This window comes from Mirounga leonina, unplaced genomic scaffold, assembly GCF_011800145.1.
Source record: "Mirounga leonina isolate KUSES-001 unplaced genomic scaffold, KU_Mleo_1.0 Mir_174, whole genome shotgun sequence".
In the NCBI taxonomy this organism is placed as follows: domain Eukaryota; kingdom Metazoa; phylum Chordata; class Mammalia; order Carnivora; family Phocidae; genus Mirounga; species Mirounga leonina.
Window position 1 is genome coordinate 41,874,324 of NW_023270451.1, and position 6,000 is coordinate 41,880,323.

General features: G+C 46.2%; 1 protein-coding gene across 6 annotated transcripts in view; it reads left to right on the forward strand.

Annotated features, from left to right (window-relative positions):
• The window catches only part of SNX10 (sorting nexin 10), a 68,991-nt gene that overhangs the window by 22,389 nt on the left and 40,602 nt on the right, over nucleotides 1-6,000 (forward strand). The window contains exon 1 of one of the 6 annotated variants that reach the window (XM_035020780.1): nucleotides 5,575-5,593. The exons of the other annotated variants lie outside the window; for them this stretch is intronic. The gene's annotated coding sequence lies outside the window, so the exon portion shown is untranslated. Of the gene's footprint in view, nucleotides 1-5,574; nucleotides 5,594-6,000 lie in introns of those variants that run through there. 6 annotated transcript variants of the gene reach the window in all.

The window sequence follows — 6,000 nt, forward strand, 5'->3', positions numbered from 1 at the left end:
AACTGCTTCCCATCCATTGGGAAGCGAGGGAAGGATGAACTCGACATAAATAATGTATTCAGAAGTGGGTGTAGACAATATGGGTGGAGTTGGAAAGACATATCCAGGGGACCTTTGGCCAACGATGCTGCTGGCTGTCAGCGCCTGGTACCGCCGCCGACTTTGATGGGGCCTGTCTGGGCCGGGCTGAACTGGCTTCCAAACCCCCGCGGCATTTGCTCCAAGGTTCCTGTTTTATTTGTCTGCTAATGCGAATCCTGCCTCAGAAATTAAGTGTGGTTTTTGACGGATCAGAACTGGATACAAGTACAGCCTGATGTGTCGGCCAGGGGAGGGGGAAATGTCAGACACTGCTGGAGGGAGGAAGGGAAGTGGTCTCTTCCCCAGGCTTCGTTTCCTTTCCTAGTAATTGGCTTTTCCTGATTCAGCAGAGGAGGAATAAAGGTGAATGGGGGCTCCAGTTTATTTTACATATTTGTATATGCTCTGTGCATTTACGCATTTATTTTTATCTATATTTTCAAATCACAAAAGTAATGCACTTTAAAAAATAAGAGTTGTTGGTAATCCAGGAGTGTCTAAAGCAGAAAAAAAGGAAGTCTCCCCCTCCCCCATACACCTCAGTTGTGTTCACTTTGGCACACATGTTCTGGAATCTTTTTCAGTGCATATAAATGTATACACATGTATGTTGTTAAAAAACAAAATTCAACTGGTCAGCATCCCATCTAGCAAGTAGAGAGATGCTCTCAGGAACTGTACAAAGTAGAAGGTTTTTATAGGAAAGAGGATGGGGCAGGGAAGTTATTAGCAAAAAAAAAAAGAAAGAATTGCTTCAGGCAAGGTTGTTTTCCCTTGGGAAGAGTAGGGGGTATGATCATGAAGATTACCTCACCTTCCTTTTCAGGAGGAGGGAAGTGAGGGCCCATGTGACAGATTATCTTATTGGTGCTGACCAGAAAATTCCTGACTGACCCGTAAAGACTACATTTCTGGGGGAGATTTAAACTGCACTTAGGTTAGGTATGAAGCCCTGGTTTGGTGGCATGGTCTAGCATACATGACTCCGTTTTGGGCCTTTCGTTTTCTTTTGGACAATGTACATACTCCAACAATGGAATCACACCACATATTGTTCTGCAAGTCGTTCCCACTTTGTGCATCATGGATAGTACTTCTTCTGAGCTCCCCCCCCTTTTTTAAACAACTGCAAGGTATTCCACGAATGTGTCTTACTTTAATTGTTCCCTTACTAGTGGGCATTCAGGTTGTCTCAGCTTCTCCAGTTATAAACATGGCCACAGGTGAGCAGCCTCATGGATGTGGCTTTGCCCCTGGGTGCTCCTCTTTCTCAGGGATCCCTTCTTAGAAGTGGGGACTCTGGGTTGAAGGAGGTGTGAGCTCTAGACTTTGGAGTCAGTAAGCCTATATTCAGGGCAGGCTCAAGGTGTGAGCACTGCTCTGACTCACATAGCGTCGCGTCTTATGTGACCACGAAGCAGGTAGAGCAATATCTAGCCCAGAGTCATGGGACAGAGCTAGTTAATGGACAAGATGATTCTCCCAGCTAGCTTACCCTTTTCAAATGTATGAAGGTAACAATTTAGCCGTGTTGAAATCCTGACTTTTGCTTCAATCCAGATGTATTCCCGGAGAACTTGAATCTGTCAAGTCTGCTCCTAGAACAAAGCCAGTCTGGGTTTTCTTTCCCACTCCCCAACCACCTGCATCTGTTTGCCCTTCTAGTATTTTGTTAATCTTTGGACTGAAATAACTGACAAGATCATAAGATTAGTGTTGTCTGAAAAACACTCCCTCTGGCTTTAATTTGGTCAGTTTTGTGAGGTCTTGCCCCTGAGTCCTTTCCTAGCCAGACTCCCCAGGCCAAGGCTCCTTTCCAGGTGGACCTCAGACCCATGAGGTCACGGATCCAACAGTGACAGCTGGTCCAGGTTATGCCGGGGCAGGGAATGAATCATGTACCAGGAGCGAGTGAGGCCAGCTGACCACTGGGCACCCTAGTGACTTCACTGTCCTCTACTTCAGTTCAGCAACAACTTACAGTTAAGGGGCTGAACAAGTCACTTTATTTGTTTACTTATAATTTACCAGATTTTAACATGAGGCTCTGACGAGGCTTAGGGCAGGGGTTATTTCTGTCTGACGCATTGCTCACGTCACTCTGCTCTATCTCCCATCTTCTCCCTGCTTGGCACCCCCATGGCAGAGGGCACTGGGTGATCTGATCCTGCCCCTTTCCCATGGAGCCAAACAAGCCCTTTAGAATATTTACTTTTGGAGGTCAGAGAACATTTCTTTGGGTTCTTTCACTTAGTCCTTAGGTCTCTCCCCTTGACTGTGAGGAATGAGCATGTTGGTCTCCTACAAGTTGGGAGGCCTTGAGCCTGAAGTGATTATTGTTTAACCTCCTAGATTCTCATGAAGGAAGGAACCAGAGTAGCACTTTCAGATTCCTCCAAGATGATCTTTTCCAATGATTGATGAGAATGGGAGTCTGAATCAGAATGACTTAAGGGCTTGTTTGGATGGCTTGTGAGTCCTGTTCTCCTTTTCCTTCCCAAAGCCGTGTTAGAGCAAAAGGTTAGTTTTGGGGTCTGCCTTTTAATTTGTTTCTACGGAAGTTTTCCTAAGAAAAATTTAGATCTGACTGACTTGTGTAGTGAGGCATAAAGATGGCAATTTATTGGCTCACATTTGAAGTATTATGAAACAAAATTAGAGATTTCGGGGTGCCTGGGTGGCTCAGTCAGTTCAGCGTCCGACTCTTGTTTTCGGCTCAGATCATGATCTCAGGGTCGTGAGATTGAGCCCCATGTCTCACTCGTGCTGGGCATGGAGCCTGCTTAAGAATTATCTCGCTCTGTCCCTCCCCACACTCACCTGCTCTCTCTCTCTGGAAAAAAAAAAAAAAGAGAGAGAGATTAAAAAAAAACGTGTAATCTTTTCAAACTAATACTGTTTCAAAAATACATGCCAGTGGGTTAGGGTGCTGATACTTATTTCCATGGAGTGTGGGTGAGGTTGTACCAGCTAGTTCACGGTGAGACCTTGATAGCATCAGCAGTTCCTTTGCCTTTTAGCTTTTCCACCTTCCAATTCAGGAGAACTAAATACGTTGGTTAGGAAAACAGTGAACGTTCTCCTCTGACTGTTCACTACCTTGTGAAAGGTGGAGGCACTTTACATATTAAACAAGACAGGCCAGTGGCCCTGGACCAGGTAACGGGAAGCTGCGTTTCTGAGCCCATCTTTCCTCTGGGGCCTTACTTTCGACCACCCCCTCAGTCCCAGTCCCAGTGAACCACTTCCTGTTCCCACCTTCGGGCCTCACGGCCTGTTGTCATACTTCTCTCCACTTGGATCCCCCTCTGCCCTCTTACCTCTGTCACGAAGGCACAGAAGGTCAATGGGACGACCAACACAGACACTAGAGCCAGACTGGGTTCAGATCCCAATTCTGTCACTTAGTAGCTTTATGACCTTTGGCAAATTACTTGTTAGTTTCTTGGTGTCTCTGTTTTCTTAACTGTAAAATGGGGATCACATTCAGCTTACCTCATAGGATTTTTTTCTTTAAAGACTTTGAGAGAGAGAGTGAGCGAGAGAGAGAGAGAGCAGGAGCCAGGGGAGGGGCAGAGGGAGAGGGAGAAGCAGACTCCCCGCTGAGCAGGGAGCCCGACGTGGGACTTGATCCCAGGACTCTGGGATCATGACCTGAGCCAAAGGCAGATGCTTAACTGACTGAGCTGCCCAGGCGCCCCTCATAGGATTTTTTTGAGGATATATGCAAAGTTCTTAGAATGGTGACTCTGTCAGAAGTACTCTGTGTGTTGGCTATTATTATTATCATCTTTTGAGGTCCAGCCTATCCTGTAAGCCTATGACTGTTAACCATGATGGGATTTGGGGCCTGCAGACCTAGGTTTGAATCTGAACCCTGCCACATGTGAGTTGGGTGACTTTAGATGGTTATTTAACTCCTTTGAATGTCATTTTCTCCATCAGAAGCACAGTATATCATATAGTTTCTGGGTGAATCATGTGTGAACTGTGTGTGAAGTGCCTGGTTTAGTAGTTGACAACTGGAAGACTCAATGAGTGTTAGTTTCCATCTCTTCCCCCTCCTCCCATCCCCCGGCACCACAGCCCCCAACATTCTGTTTATCACCTGATGCCCTGTACTTGCTTGGTTGCATCTCCTTCATTAAACTATATATTCCTTAGTTTTCTTTGTATATAGCATGCATTTCTTGTATTTATTCAATGATTTTCTCACTCACTCATTTGTTCAATCATTTTATTCATTCATGCATGTTCCCTCTGTTTTGTTTATTCAAAAATCATTTACTGAGCGTCTGCTAAGTGTCTTGGGCCCTGGGAATCTACGTTATTCCAGCTAGAGTTCAGGAGAGAAATGACGAGATCCTGAACTAGTCCAGTGACATTGGAGGCCAAGAGAAGGGAGTGGACTTAGTATGCCTTCAGAGAGAGGCTTGGCCAGGCTTGCTGACCAATTGGATTTGGAAAGTGAGGGAAAGGAAGGAATCAAAAACAGTTTCTGGGATTCCCGTTTGAGACACTGTGTGGATGTTGACATGATTAATTATTAAAATGGGCAACATAGGAGGTGGGAGAATTGGCAAGGCCCCAGCAGCACGCAGGGAAAAGGTGTCAGGACCAGCCTGGATTGGACACAGTAAGTTAGAGGTGCCAACGGATGTCTGGTTGGAAATGTCCACTGGGAGGTGGCCAGGCTGTCTTCAAAGGCAGTTCTGATTCTGGATTCCTTTGTATGTGATATGGGAGTGGTAGCCTAAACAGAATGAGTGCAGAGTGGAAGAGAGGAGGGCTGCCAGTAGCCCACTGGGGAACTGTCCTGATTAAAGTGGAAGGTGACAGTGAGTCTGTGGCTTCTGCCGAGAAGCCATGTGCGGTGCTTCACCAGAGAAACTACTCGTGTCCCCCACCAGGCATACTATTCACTGTGTACTCCAGGGCCAGCCCTAGGGGTATCAGTGCCGAGGAAGGGAGAAGAAGACCCATTCCCTTGGTTGTGAGCCTCACCGTGGAGTGCGCTTTCCCAAGACTGCCTTGTCACTGGCTCTCTCTTGCTTTTCAGATTTCAGTTCAAATGTCACTTCCTCAGAGAAGCCTTTCCTCATCACCCGAATGTGAAGTAGTCCCCACCAAGTACCTGTAGTCACTCTTGATTACATCATCTTATTGTTTTCTTCATTGTGCTTGCTCATTACCTTGTCCATTTATTTGCTCACATGTTTGTTTCCTGTCTCTTCCCACCATGATGTCAGTGAAACTGGGGACCTGGTGTCTTGTTCATTGCCCCATCTCTGATGTCTGTGGCAAGGCCTGGTCCTTAATAGGTTGAATGAATTAAGCAGGATTTCCCATTTACACTGTGATGAGAGGAGGTTGAGCTTGTTTGTTGGGGAAGGAAGCAGTTGGAGTTAGTAAGGGTGAGGGGCAATTGAACCAATGTCTTGGAGGAGGTAGGAGAAATAAGATCATGAAGACAGGAGAGTGTGATCCTTTTCTTTGAGACTGAGGGAAGTGGGTGAGTATATGGGTAGATTTCAAGGGGGCAGAGAACCAAGAGGAAGAATGTAAACCTGGTGGTCTTACTGTTTTGATGAAGTAAGAGGTAAGTTATCAGATGACAGAGGGGTAGCAGACCGGGAGGAAGTAGGTGGCTGGAGGTGAGAGGTGAAGGTCTGAAGATGATGGCATGAGTGGAAGATTCCTGAACCCTGGAGGACTCCGCCAAAATTGGAACTCATAACCTGGTGATGGAACCAGTCACAGAAGCGATGGGATTTTTCTTCAGTGGTAGGTGAGACAAGAAGAAATGAGGTGACAGGTTAAGTTGATCTGTGTTTGGAGGTTGACAGTTAGTGGAACAGGAAATGAGGTGTGCTGGAGGTAGAGTTTTTGAAAGGTTCAAGGAAGTGAAGTCCAGAGGGA